Source organism: Eschrichtius robustus, chromosome 15 (assembly GCF_028021215.1).
Source record: "Eschrichtius robustus isolate mEscRob2 chromosome 15, mEscRob2.pri, whole genome shotgun sequence".
Lineage (NCBI taxonomy): Eukaryota > Metazoa > Chordata > Mammalia > Artiodactyla > Eschrichtiidae > Eschrichtius > Eschrichtius robustus.
The window spans coordinates 32308060-32323675 of NC_090838.1; the positions used below are offsets into that span (position 1 = coordinate 32308060).

The window sequence follows — 15616 nt, forward strand, 5'->3', positions numbered from 1 at the left end:
TTTATTTGCATTTCCCCCTAAAACAGTGAGACTGAGCATCTTTTCAAATGTTTGCCATTCACGTTTCCTCTTTTGTGAACTGTCTGTTCATATTTTTTGTCCATTTTCTATTTTGTCTTTTTTTTAAGGATCTGTAAGAGTAAGTCCTTTGCTGTGTATGTTACCATGATCTCACCCAGTCTATCACTAGAATTTTAATCTCATTTATGGTTTCTTTTGTTGAACAGATTTAAAGTTTTGATAAAGTGAAGTTTCTTAACCTTTTCAATCCTTTTCTTTATGGCTTTTGCATTTTGTATATTGTTTCAGGAGATCTTCCCTACCCCCAAGATCAGAAACATGGTCTTCTATATATTTTCTTTTAATAGTTTGATAATATCTTTGTTTTATCACCCAAATCTATCTAGAGTTTATTTTAATAATGTGAGGTAAAAAGAAAGTCACTTAATTTTTTTCCTAATAATAGCCAATTGTTTTAACATCACTTATTGAAGAGTCCATTCTTTCCCTTATTGTTTTGAAATACTACCTTTATAACATACTAAATTCCTATAAACATGGGCCCATTTCTGGGCTCTCTCTTTTTTTCCATTGAGCTATTGATCAGTTTTTGTTCTGTTGGAAATCTATTGAATTTATGGATAATTTGGGGACAACTGTTATCTTGACAACATTAAGTCTTCCTATTCAGGTCTTTATCTAGGTTTCATAGCTTTTTCTTGTAGTTCTGGCACATATCTTATTAGTTTTTTTGGTGGCTATTTTCTAGTTTTTGTCACTGTTGTAAATGGAACCTATTTTTTTCTCCTTATCACACTTTCTATTTTTAAAATAATTGGTCTGCTGACTTTTTTTTTTTTTTTTGCTTATTGATGTTGCATCATTGGTTCTAATAGTTTTTCAGCTAATTTTCTTGGGTTTCTAGGTAACTGATCATGTTATCTGGAAATAGAAACCACTACGTCTCTTCATTTGTTTTGTCAGGATTCTTTTAGGTAAGAATAACAGAAACCTAATTCAAATTAACTTAACCAAAAAAGGGAAACTTATGGGCTCACTTAACTAATAAGAAGCCAATGTGTCTGGATCCAGGTTATCAAATAATATCATTAGATCTTGGTCTTGCTTTCTCTATCCCTCTAGTGTACTTCCCTCTGTCTTGGCTCCATTTTCTAGTCAGGATATCCCTGTGGTGCCAAGATGGCTTACATCATATATTCTCTCAGCAAAAGCCAGAACTTCTTTTTTAGTGTTTACCTGTTGCTACCTGCAAAAATTCTAGGATGGTTTTGATTCATTGATTTGGTCACATGCTCATCTCTGAACCAATCATTTCAGTCAGTGTGTTAGAATATGCGTATAGACAGAAAGTAAGACTGGTTCTCTAAGGAAAATTGGAATGCTGTTATCAAAAGAAGGGGAAATAGATGCTGGGTAGAGCGAAAACAGGAGCTGTCCACTACCATATTTAAACCTGTTTCAATATTTTCAATATTTAAATCTCTGATTTCTTTTCTTCGGTCTTATAACCTTCCCCTCCATTTTTTGTCTGCTGTGAATTCTTCTCCATGTTTTTGCTTCTACTTTTGGCTTGCTTTCTTAGCATTAGTTTCCTCCCTCCCTCCCTTCCTTCCTGCCTCCCTTCCTCCCTATGTCCCTCCAAACTCAACCTTCCCTGTTTAGTAGTTTTGTGGTTTCTCCATCTAAATCCTGGGACTCCCAGGCCAGACCTTGGTCTTATCCTATAGCATTGTAGATCCAATCCCTTCTCTAGAGTCAAATTCTGGCTGTGACACTGTGCCTTACGCTTCCACCCTCCCTAGGCATGTCAATTTGTTCAAGCCCGTAGCCCTAGGCAGCTGCTTTCAAGGGGGTAGCCCTGTACGGCCCTTGATTTCAGGTGCCTCACACGGGAGATGTTTAGCCCTTAATACCCTGCATGAGTCCAGTTCCTGAATGCCTCTGTTGGCTTTTGGCCGAATCCTGCAGGTCTACAGCTCTAGGCCACTTACTGTATTATTTCCATTCCATTTCTGGGCAGCAGAGGTGTTTTTGAGTGTAAACATGTCTGACATCTCTCCTATTTTATATTTCATCTGTTTTCACTATCATTTTGGATTAGAGTGGTCCTCAGAGCACTGTAAGTCCACTCCCATTTGCTCTCTCCACCGTTCAGGATCTAGCTTCCTCCCCTCCCACCTTTCTCTGAGAAACTGCTCTCTCTGAGGTCACCAGTGTGATTACTCAGTCACCAAATTAGATGGCTTTTTCCTTGAGTCCTCATTTTTCTTCACTCCTCTGTAGCATAAAACAATGTTAATCGCTCTTCCTTTTCCCCCTCTCTGTCTTTGGCTAATACAGTGCTCCACTGTCCTGGTTCACTACCTCTTCTGACTCTTCCTTTTTTTAAAATATTTATTTATTTATTTATGGCTGTGTTGGGTCTTCGTTTCTGTGTGAGGGCTTTCTCTAGTTGTGGCAAGTGGGGGCCACTCTTCATTGCGGTGCGCGGGCCTCTCACTATCGCGGCCTCTCTTGTTGCGGAGCACAGGCTCCAGACGCGCAGGCTCAGTAATAGTGGCTCACGGGCCCAGCTGCTCCGCGGCATGTGGGATCTTCCCAGACCAGGGCTCGAACCCGTGTCCCCTGCATTGGCAGGCAGATTCTCAACCACTGCGCCACCAGGGAAGCCCCTCCTTTTTTTTTTTAAATTTATTTATTTATTTTATTTTTGGCTGCATTGGGTCTTCATTGTTGGGTCTTCGTTGCTACACGCGGGCATTCTCTAGTTGCGGCGAGCGGGGGCCACTTCTCATTGTGGTGCGTGGGCCTCTCATTGCAGTGGCTTCTCTTGTTGCAGAGCTCGGGCTCTAGGCACGCAGGCTTCAGTAGTTGCGGCACGCAGGCTCAGAAGTTGTGGCTCACGGGCTCTAGAGTGCAGGCTCAGTAGTTGTGGTGCATGGGCTTAGTTGCTCCGCGGCACGTGGGATCTTCCTGGACCAGGGCTGGAACCCGTGTCCCCTGCATTGGCAGGCGGATTCTTAATCACTGCGCCACCAGGGAAGCCCTGACTCTTCCTTTTTTTAAACTGCTTTCACTTCCTCCCCTCATTTTGTAACTGTAGATGTCCCCAAGGCCTTTGACCTCTGGTTTCACTCTCTCTTTTACCCTTACACATTCTCACGTCTTCAGTAATCTCTAAAATGGAGTCCCTATCTTTACCCCAGGACTTTTTCTGCCTGAGTTCTATAGCTATCCATCTGCCTGTTGTAGTTCCACTTGATGTTTTGCTGTTCCATCAAATTTCCTCCCTTTTTGAATCTTCCCAATTCCATCACAGATACTATCTTTCTCCTAGTTTCTAAGGGTCAAAGTCATACCCATCCTTGATTCCTCCTGTTTTCTCTAGAGCCAGTTAATTACACATTCTATTGATCCTCTTGCCTTAAATTTCCTTTTTCTTGCCATTGCACTGTTCACACATGTGCTGTGATCCCCTAGCATTCCTCTTTTAGACCATTTCAGTGTTTTCCTAACAAAGCAGGATAGTTGAAAGTGGCAGAATTTTGATGAGTTTGTGTCAAAGTTTATGATTCTGGAAACTCCCTTCCAGAAAAGACTTAACTTATAAATATTCATACCTTTCTTCCCTGCCACCTTATCCCTAATGAGGAGGAAGAATCCTTTATTGTATGGACAAAACATCAAGACTGTTGTATTGTATTGATCACACACACTGTGGGTTCAGTCCAGAAAGGCTAAATTTTTCTATTAGAAAGAGCAAGACACTATCAACAGAAAAAAATTCATTTGAGCTGAGACTTAAAGGATGAGTAGGACAACCTATTTTGACAACCCGGGGAAGAGAGGCTTGTATTCCAGATAGAATGGGAAGCATAAACAAACCAAAATATAACATGGTGCCTGTGAGTGAGTGAGTGTGTGTGTGTGTGTGTGTGTGTGTGTGTGTGTGTGTGTGTTGGGGTCTACAAAGAGTCACTGTGAGCCAGGGAGAATGGAGATAAATGAAGCTGGACAGAAAAGCTTTCCACACCAAGTTAAGGACTACTGTTTGGGGTATCATGGATGCATTGGAAGTGGGTGTGGGGTAACATGGCCGCATTTGTAGCTATTTGGGTTGCATCTTTCGCTAAGCAGGATTTAAGGGAGAGAAGGAATGGGTATGTATTAAGGGTTCTGATGAGATTGTGATTGCTGCTCTGCACTGATTCTTTAGGGCTGCTTGTGACCAGAATTGCTGAATGAGGGAGTATCTGTGGAGAAGGAATGTAGGAGCAGCCCTCAGAAAAGGGGCTCCTGGGATAGTCAGAATGTGTTTGCCTGGTGGGGGACCAAATCAAGGTGTAGACCAGAGGAGCTGGCATCATGGCTGGGAAGATGACTGCATGGGTTATCATATCTAAAAGGGGTTTCATAGATGAAACTGAGAGCGTGAGTCAAGTGGAGATCTCAGCCCCGTCATTTCATGGCTCTCCTACTTGTGAAATTCCTGTTGGTCTTTCAGGGCCCATTTGACATGCCAGATGCTCTCTGAAGTTTTTCCTTTAGCCCCTGGCTGGAAGGTATCTCTTTCTCTTTATAAACTGTATAACTTGTGGTTTACAAGTATTTTATAGCTTTGTATTCCCCCTGTGGGTAAAAATCTCTGAAGATTTTCTTGCTTATCTTTGTACCTCCTCCATCACCTGAGACTCTGCTCTGTATACACTCTCTACTGAAGAAATAATAACTGAACTGAATGTGCACTTTCACAGGAAAAGTGCATCCTACAGGATTTAATAAGTATGAACCTTAAATAATGAAATATTTCAAGGAATTTGAATATTTCAAAGCTCCATCCATACAAGGCCTGAATAATTCATGCAAATATTTGAAGAAAAGAACAAAAGCTTATCTAATAATTCAATACACTGTTCTTTATTTTGGTCCATAAAAGGAGATCTCATGCTTAGTTTTGGTGTTAAGCTCAGCTCTAGAAGCTTTGAAATGCAGATTAGATCAATTACATCACAATTATATTTGAAAATTGAAAAGAAGCATTTTCCAAAAGGCAGATTTCAAATCTATGCCTTTTCAAAGGAAGTGTCATTTGGAAAGAAACTGAATCACACCATAAAATATGTGGCATTTCTTTTGGTTTCCACTCTCTTCTGTACTAGTGGTAGGCTCATGTGATATGTAGAAATGTGCTTAATCAAATTTAGCTTGACTTGCTCAAGTTAAGAAAATGTATATGAAGTGTTTCTGAGATAAGGAGAGGCATATTCTTTTTTTAGCACACGTACCTCCTATGTGGCTGCATTTGTCTCATTCCCTTATTTGAAAATTTGGCTCTCTTTATAAGATGTACAAATTCCTACTCATTTAGAACAGAACTGGAATAGCCTGGAAACTTATGGAAATGAATGGTATTTTAGAGTGCTGATTCTCATTTTCCCTTCAGTAAAGAACCCGACACTGTTACTTGTGTTTATCTTATAGTACACACACTCAGGATTACTCACCTGGGAGTGAGACCTGAGTTCTGGTGCAAGCCTTCTATTTACTGACCTGTGTGATGCAAGTCGTTTAACCTCTGAGGTAAAAAGAGAGGGCTGTTGCCTATAACTCCATGATTCTGCAGTTCAAGTATAATCAACTCAAATGTTCGATGATCTCTTTAAAAATTAAAAAAAAAAATTGCTAGTGGCCTTAATAAATGTGTACCATTGAGCCTTGAGTAGTATTTTTGAAATAATGTAAGACAGGGAGAGATGGTCGGGAGGTCCCTTCCTTTATATGAATTTTATATGGGATGTGTTAGCTTGAGGTAGCACTTGCCTAGTGTTAGGGGTCTATAGATACTACTAGAATTAGGGGAGGTGGAGATAAGGATAATGGACTTTTGAGTTAACAAGTGGCAGAATTGGATGAAAAAACATTTCAATAAAGAAGGTCTCAACAAAGTTTAATCTACTAATTTAATGATAATTAATGGAATTTAGAGTGAAAAATTTCTACAATTATAGCATGAGGAAATGAATAGAATTTTGTTAGATAAACCTCTATTGTTTTTGAAATGAAGAGTTAAGAATCAAGCAGTAAATTAGGACAATAACATTTGCCTGGTAAACAGAATCCAGTATGTGTAACTTACTCTCACTATAGGTAGAATATTTGTTTAATTTTATTTCTGTAAGCCACTTCACAAACCCCTACCAATAATGTGAGTTACATCTTTGGGCTCAACTTTCATTGTCTAAATAATATTCTTGGGACAGGTAATAATCTCCAGTTGGAGCTAGAAACAGTTGATTTAGAAATCAGTTGATTTCTGAATGTTGTAGTATTTGATTTTACATCATCTTTTTCTTGTTCCATTGAAATTTGTTGTTTTTTTCAATGACAAGTTGATGTTCCAGTAATACTACATACACACACACACACACACACACACACACACACACACACACAATCCTGTGGTTCTCACTGAACTTGGCCAAGTTTCAGAACTGTAAATGATAAACCAGATTATGGTTCTCCTCCCCAAAGGTTTAAGGGACTCTGAGGTTTCTAAATAGATTTACTTCAAAAGTATTCTCGAGATTTTTCTTTGCTTTTGTTTGACTCATTTCCTTCTTGATAAGATTCTATTTCCTTTCTCTTCCTCTTCACTCTGTTACTTAACATAGCCCTGAAATATGGTGTAGCCCTCCTGAAATACTGCTTTCAACAAATATACTCATCATGCGATAACTGAAAATTTAGGGGCGTATGTGTTACTTGTGTTCCTGTTAATTCTTTGCTTCCCATCCCACTTCTGATTATAATAAACTCTCATATTTGGCACCAGATTTTCTTGTTACCAGTCTGACGTTAAAACATCAGTCTGTTCCATTCTCTTTGAACCAAGATTAAACTACAATGCAGTCTTAACACAATAAGTAATGTACTTACTGGTTTTGACCTTTGGTTTAGTAATGAGGAGCCTAGGAAGAAAGTAAGCCTCTTTTACACTTTCAAGTATGTTGCAATAGACTCAGTGTTTGTGTCCCCCCAAAATTCTTATGTTGGAACCTAATCCCCAATGTGATGGTATTTGGGGGGGTGGGACTTTGGGAGGTGATTAGGTCATGAAGGTGGAATTAGTGCCCTTATAAAAGAGACCCCAGAGAGCTCTCTTGCCCCTTACCCCAAGTGAGGACACAATGAGAAGACTGCCATCTGTGAACCAGGAAGTGGGCTCTCGCCAGACACTGAAATGTACTGGCACCTTGTCTTGGACTTCCCAACCTCCAGAACTGTGAGAAATAAATTTCTGTTGTTTATAATCCACCCAGTCTATGGTATTCTGTTATAGCAAGTTGAATGGACTAAGACATACAGTGACCTTGTCTGGGTATCTCTAGGGTGTAGTGAATCAGAATAATTTGGATTCCCTTCTTTTCCCCACTACCCATCCCATTCCCTCACCTGGCAGGGAGGGATATTTGCTCCTTGAATGCCATATACAAATGGGCAGGCTGTGCATGGCCTTCCACCGCCATCTTGAGTTGCAGTGTCAGGGGCAGCGCTTCAGAACACGGCCCGGCCTGCCGAGCTGAGGTGACAGTGCAGCCATTTCTCCCTAGGCACTCTGATCTGAAGTGCTGGGTGCAAGGCCTCTGCATGAAGCACCCTGTGAACAAGTGAAACTAGACGAAGCACAAAGGAAAAGAAAAGAAAAAAAGCAAGCTGCGAACCCTCTGAAAAAATGCCTCTGCACCTCTAGCTCTTGCGGAGGTTGGCGTCATCAGTGGAGTCTCCTATTGTAGGGGGATGAAAGATGGCGGAGGAGTACGACGTAGAGATCACCTTCCTCCCCACAAATACATCAAAAATACATCTACATGTGGAACAACTACAGAACACCTACTGAACGCTAGCAGAAGACCTCAGACTTCCCAAAAGGCAAGAAAATCCCCACATACCTGGCCGTGTGGCTGACGGGGTCTTGGTGCTCTGCCCTGGTGTCAGGCCTGAGCCTCCGAGGTGGGAGAGCCAAGTTCAGGACACTGGACCACCAGAGACCTCCTGGCCCCACGTAATGTCAATTGGCGAGAGATCTCTGTCTAAACACTAAGACCCAGCTCCACCCAATGGCCAGCAAGCTCCAGTGCTGGACGCGCCATGCCAAACAACTAGAAAGACAGGAACACAACCCCCCCCCATTAGCAGAAAGGCTACCTAAAATCATACTAAGTTCACAGATACCCCAAAACACACTGCCAGATGTGGCCCTTCCCACCAGAAAGACAAGATCCAGCCCCACCCACCAGAACACAGGCACCAGTCCCCTCCACCAGGAAGCCTACACACCCACTGAACCAACCTTACCCACTGGAAGCAGACACCAAAAACAACGGCAACTACGAACCTGCAGCCTGCGAAATGGAGACCCCAAACACAGTAAGTTAAGCAAAATGAGAAGACAGAGAAATACACAGCAGATGAAGGAGCAAGGTAAAAAACACACCAGACCAAACAAATGAAGAGGAAATAGGCAGTCTACCTGAAAAAGAATTCAGAATAATGATAGTAAAGATGATCCAAAATCTTGGAAATAGAATGGAGAAAATACAAGAAACGTTTAACAAGGACCTAGAAGAACTAAAGAGCAAGCAAACAATGAGGAACAACACAATAAATGAAATTAAAAATTCTCTAGAAGGAATCAATAGCAGAATAACTGAGGCAGAAGAACAGATAAGTGACCTGGAAGATAAAATAGTGGAAATAACTACCACAGAGCAGAATAAAGAAAAAAGAATAAAAAGAATTGAGGACAGTCTCAGAGACCTCTGGGACAACATTAAACTCACCAACATACGAATTTTCGGGGTCCGAAATGAAGAAGACAAAAAAAAAAAAAGGGTCTGAGAAAATATTTGAAGAGATTATAGTTGAAAACTTCCCTAACATGCAGAGGGAAATAGTCAAGTCCAGGAAGCGCAGAGAGTCCCATACAGGATAAATCCAAGGAGAAACATGCCAAGACACATATTAATCAAACTATCAAAAATTAAATACAGAGAAAAAGTATTAAAAGCAGCAAGGGAAAAGCAACAAACAACATACAAGGGAATCCCCATACGGTTAACAGCTGGTCTTGCAGCAGAAACTCTGCAAGCCAAAAAGGAGCGGCAGGACATATTTAAAGTGATGAAAGGGAAAAACCTACAACCAAGATTACCCAGCAAGGATCTCATTCAGATTTGACGGAGAAATTAAAACCTTTACAGACAAGCAAAAGCTAAGAGAATTCAGCACCACCAAACCAGCTTTACAACAAATGCTAAAGGAACTTCTCTAAGCAGGAAACACAAAAGAAGAAAAAGACCTACCAAAAAAACCCCAAAACAATTAAGAAAATGGTAATAGGAACATACATATCGATAGCTACCTTAAATATAAAGGGATTAAATGCTCCAACCAAAAGACATAGACTGGCTGAATGGATACAAAAGCAAGACCCATACATATGCTGTCTACAAGAGACCCACTTCAGACCTAGGGACACATACAGACTGAAAGTGAGGGGATGGAAAAAGATATTCCATGCAAATGGAAATCAAAAGAAAGCTGGATTAGCAATTCTCATACCACACAAAATAGACTTTAAAATAAAGACTATTACAAGAGACAAAGAAGGACACCACATAATGATCAAGGGATCAATCCAAGAAGAAGATATAACAATTGTAAATATTTATGCACCCAACATAGGAGCACCTCAATACATAAGGCAAATGCTAACAGCCATAAAAGGGGAAATCAACAGTAACACGATAATAGTAGGGGACTTTAACACTCCACTTTCACCAATGGACAGATCATACAAAATGAATATAAATAAGGAAACACAAACTTTACATGACACATTAAACAAGATGGATTTAACTGATATTTATAGGACATTCCATCCAAAAAGAGCAGATTACACTTTCTTCTCAAGTGCTCATGGAACATTCTCCATGGTAGATCATATCTTGGGTCACAAATCAAGCCTTGGTAAATTTAAGAAAATTGAAATCATATCAAGTATCTTTTCCGACCACAATGCTATAGACTAGATATCAATTACAGGAAAAAATCTGTAAAAAATACAAACACGTGGAGGCTAAACAATACTACTAAATAACGAAGAGATCACTGAAGAAATCAAAGAGGAAATTAAAAAATACCTAGAAACAAATGACAATGAAAACACGATGACCCAAAACCTATGGGATGCAGCAAACGCAGTTCTAAGAGGGAAAATTATAGCAATACAATCCTACCTCAAGAAACAAGAAACATCTCAAATAAACAACCTTACCTTACACCTAAAGCAATTAGAGAAAAAAGAACAAAAAACCCCCAAAGTTAGCAGAAGGAAAGAAATCATAAAGATCAGAGCAGAAATAAATGAAATAGAAACAAAGAAAACAATAGCAAAGATCAATAAAACTAAAAGTTGGTTCTTTGAGAAGATAAACAAAATTGATAAACCATTAGCCAGACTCATCAAGAAAAAAAGGGAGAAGACTCAAATAAATAGAATTACAAAAGAAAAAGGAGAAGTAACAACTGACACTGCAGAAATACAAAGGATCATGAGAGATTACTACAAGCAACTCTATGCCAATAAAATGGACAACCTGGAAGAAATGGACAAATTCTTAGAAATGCACAACCTTCTGAGACTGAACCAGGAAGAAATAGAAAATATAAACAGACCAATCACAAGCACTGAAATTGAAACTGTGATGAAAAATCTTCCAGCAAACAAAAGCCCAGGACCAGATGGCTTCAAAGGCAAGTTCTATCAAACACTTAGAGAAGATCTAACACCTATCCTTCTCAAACTCTTCCAAAATATAGCAGAGGGAGGAACACTCCCAAACTCATTCTGTGAGGCCACCATCACCTTGATACCAAAACCAGACAAAGATGCCACACAAAAAAGCAAATTACAGGCCAATACCACTGATGAACATAGATGCAAAAATCCTCAACAAAATACTAGCAAACAGAATCCAACAGCACATTAAAGGATCATACGCCATGATCATGATCCCATGAATGCAAGGATTCTTCAATATACACAAAAGCAATCAATGTGATACACCATATTAACAATTTGAAGGATAATACTCTCAATAGATGCAGAAAAAGCTTTTGACAAAATTCAACACCCATTTATGATAAAAACTTTCCAGAAAGTAGGCATAGAGGGAACCTACATCAACATAATAAAGGCCATATATGACAAACCCACGGCCAACATTGTTCTCAATGGTGAAAAACTGACACCATTTCCTCTAAGATCAGGAAAAAGACAAGGTTGCCCACTCTCACCACTATTATTCAACATAGTTTTGGAAGTTTTAGCCACAGCAATCAGAGAAGAAAAAGAAATAAAAGGAATCCAAATCGGAAAAAAAGAAGTAAAACCATCACTGTTTGCAGATTACATGATACTATACATAGAGAATCCTAAAGATGCTACCAGAAAACTACTAGAGCTAATCAATGAATTTGATAAAGTAGCAGGATACAAAATTAATGCACAGAAGTCTCTTGCATTCCTATACACTAATGATGAAATATCTGAAAGAGAAATTAAGGAAACACTCTCATTTACCATTGCAACAAAAAGAATAAAATACCTAGGAATAAACCTACCTAGGGAGACAAAAGACCTGTATGCAGAAAACTATAAGACGCTGATGAAAGAAATTAAAGATGTTACAAACAGATGGAGAGATATACCATGTTCTTGGATTGGAAGAATCAACATTGTGAAAATGACTATACTACCCAAAGCAATCTACAGATTCAATGCAATACCTGTCAAACTACCAATGGCATTTTTCACAGAACTAGAACAAAAAATTTCACAATTTGTATGGAAACACTAAAGACCTCAAATAGCAAAGCAATCTTGAGAAAGAAAAACGGAGCTGGAGGAATCGGGCTCCCTGACTTCGGACTATACTACAAAGCTACAGTAATCAAGACAGTATGGTACTGGCACAAAAACAGAAATATAGATCAATGGAACAGGATAGAAAGCCCAGAGATAAACCCACACACATATGGTCACCTTGTCTTTGATAAAGGAAGCAAGGGTATACAATGGAGAAAAGACAGTCTCTTCAATAAGTGTTGCTGGGAAAACTGGACAGCTACATGTAAAAGAATGAAATTAGAACACTCCGTAACACCCTACACAAAAATAAACTCAAAATGGATTAGAGACCTAAATGTAAGGCCAGACACTATAAAACTCTTAGAGGAAAACATAGGAAGAACACTCTTTGACATAAATCACAGCAAGATCTTTTTTGACCTACCTCCTAGAGAAATGGCAATAAAAATAAACAAATGGAACCTAATGAAACTTAAAAGCTTCTACACAGCAAAGGAAACCATAAGACGAAAAGACAACCCTCAGAATGGGAGAAAATATTTGTAACTGAAGCAACTGACAAAGGATTATTCTCCAAAATATATAAGCAGCTCATGCAGCTCAATATCAAAAAAACAAACAACCCAATCCAGAAATGGTCAGAAGACCTAAATAGACATTTCTCCAAAGAAGATATACAGATTGCCAACAAACACATGAAAGGATGCTCAACATCACTAATCATTAGAGAAATGGAAATCAAAACTACAATGAGGTATCACCTCACACTGGTCAGAATGGCCATCATCAAAAAATCTACAAACAATAAATGCTGGAGAGGGTGTGGAGAAAAGGGAACCCTCTTGCACTGTTGGTGGGAATGGAAATTGATACAGCCACTATGGAGAACAGTATGGAGACTCCTTAAAAAACTAAAAATAGAACTACCATATGACCCAGCAATCCCACTCCTGGGCATATACCCAGGGAAAACTATAATTCAAAAAGAGTCATGTACCAGAATGTTCATTGCAGTTCTATTTACAATAGCCAGGACATGAAAGCAACCTAAGTGCCCATTGACAGATGAATGGATAAAGAAGATGTTCCACATATATACAATGGAATATTACTCAGCCATAAAAAGAAACGAAATTGAACTATTTGTAGTGAGGTGGTTGGACCTAGAGTCTGTCATACAGAGTGAAGTAAGTCGGAAAGAGAAAAACAAATACCATATGCTAACACATATATATGGAATCTAAAAAAAAAAAAAATGGTTCTGAAGAACCTAGGGGCAGGACAGGAATAAAGACGCAGATGTAGAGAATGCACTTGAGGACATGGGGAAGGGGAAGGGGAAGCTAGGACGAAGTGAGAGAGTAGCATTGACATATATACACTGCCAAATGTAAAGTAGATAGTTAGTGGGAAGCAGCCGCATAGCACAGGGAGATCAGCTCGGTGCTTTGTGAGCACCTAGGGGTGGTGGGATAAGGAGGGTGGGAGGGAGTCGCAAGAGGGAGGGGATATGGGGATATATGTATACATATAGCTGATTGACTTTGTTATACAGCAGAAACTAACACAACATTGTAAAGCAATTATACTCCAATAAAGATGTTAAAAAAACCCAAATGGGCACGAACTGATTCCACATCTTGCTCCATCTCCCCAAAAGCCAGTACTTAGCGCCTTCTCCCCCACTCTCCCAAGTTCTGTGTTAGACCGTCTATATTCAAATGCTGCTTAGGAGTTGTAATGAAGGGTGATTTGACTGTGAACCTGGATGGATTTAGAGTCTTTTTCAAGCATTCAATCAGGCTTCCCTGACCACCTTCATTTTCTTCATTTTTCAAATGCAGCAGGTAATTGAGGATAAATTCCTTATGTGGGACAACCTGGGAAGCTGTGACACTGCCAGAGTGAGACCAGGCATCTCTCTGCCAGGAATTTCAACAGAAATGACTCTCTGCCCCGGTATGTGTTTGATGCCCATCTCCATCAATCTTATTTGTTTTGATATCTACTGTCTCCCACCTTTACTTCACATAGGGAAATTGAAGTCGTAATAAATGTTAAGTGACTAAGAGCGGACTCATAAATTAGAGGAGCAACAAGGATTTTCAGTTCTTATCTGTTTACACTTTTCCCTAACAATTCCCACCTGCCGCCTTCCTATGTAGATACCTGGTTAACACAGGAAGAAGATTTTAACAGATTCTGGTCTTTTAGTGCCATGTACTTTCTTCATGTTAATGCTATTAATCATCTGATTACTGTCAAGTCGATTTAAGTTCTGGTGAGATCAGCATCTCCTGAAATGCAATGCATTTAGTGAGCACCTACCGCATGTAATGCAGTGTATTAGCTTCTCTTTGGGGAAACTGAAAGAAAAAGATGCGGCCCGTGACATATAGTATTTTATACTAGTTAGGAAGCCAAATGCACAGAAAATGACATTAAAAAGCTGTATGTTATACCATATTTCCTTTGTCTCTTCAGTGAGATGAAACTGTTTTCCTTTTTAATGGTCTTGCCTTTTTCACGGCATTCCCATTCCAACCAAAGTTTCTCTTAATATGACACCTCAAAATAAGCTATATTTTGCTTTCAAAGTGGAACCAAACAAGAACCCATTCCTCCCGTATTTCCTTGGCATGTCTTTGCAGTCCGTTTACCAGGTTCTTTGTGTTTCTCTTACATGTCACAGTTCTTCATGAGGAGGAAAGTAGGGTTTCGTTAGTAGACATCGTGGGCCATTTTGAGCCAGACCTGACTATATGGTTGGCCCAGTTCCCATGGGTGAGTCTCATGGTGGGGACTCAAACACAGCCTTTCTCTGGCCACTTCAATGTGAGGGCCTCCAGGTTCTTTTCTCTTCCCATGGCTGCTTCCTCCTACTCCTCCCAGGTGGATGGGGCAGGTCCAGAGTGAGGACATTCCGTTAGACTGTAGTGCAGAGCACAGTTAGCTGGTCAAGCTGGGATTCTGCCTTTGGGGAAGTTCTTCCTGTCAGGAGCTAGGGAGGTAAGAGGCGTCAGTATTACTCCTGCCTGGCAGGAGACCTGGCCCACTCCCCCAACCCCAGCCCCCCTTGGCCCACTTTTGACTCTGACTTTGCTCTCTGGTGGGTGAAGAAAGATAACTCTGTTGGCTGCTTTAGTCCGGGGTTCCTTTAGCCTAGGACGATGTGGGGCAGCAGCCCAGATGGTGCTACACTTGGTAGGGGACGCACCCTCCAAGCTTGTTGCTGTTTTTATCTGACTAGTGTGTCTTTCCCTTTTAAAATATATTATACAAGAAGAGAAAAAAGGAGAATGAAAGAAAAAAAAAAAAAAAAAGACCAAAATAGAGGTGGGGGAGGGGGAAGAAGAGGCAGTAAGAAGAATGAAAAAACTAATTTTATTCTTACATGAACTCAACATCCTACTATGTCTCTCCCCGCTCCCAACTTGGCTTCTGTTGTGTCCTCTCTGATTTAGTAGGTCAAGGGCAGGGCCTGAGATTCTGCATTTCTAACAAACTCCCAGGCGAAGCCAATGCAGTTGGTCCTCAAACCACACTCTATGAGTAGCAAGGGTCTTGAGGAATAATGAATCAAATACTGTACCAGTTTCTTAACCATTCTTCATATAATAATATCTGACACCCATATAGTACTTAGTATGTGCCTGACACTGT

General features: G+C 40.0%; 1 long non-coding RNA gene across 2 annotated transcripts in view; it reads left to right on the forward strand.

The window, feature by feature from the left end:
- LOC137777209 (uncharacterized) overlaps positions 1 to 15616 on the forward strand; it is a 133319-nt gene that overhangs the window by 25102 nt on the left and 92601 nt on the right. For both annotated transcript variants that reach the window (XR_011076461.1, XR_011076462.1), the window contains exon 3: positions 13798 to 13912. This is a non-coding gene — a long non-coding RNA (uncharacterized lncRNA). The remainder of the gene's footprint in view (positions 1 to 13797; positions 13913 to 15616) is intronic.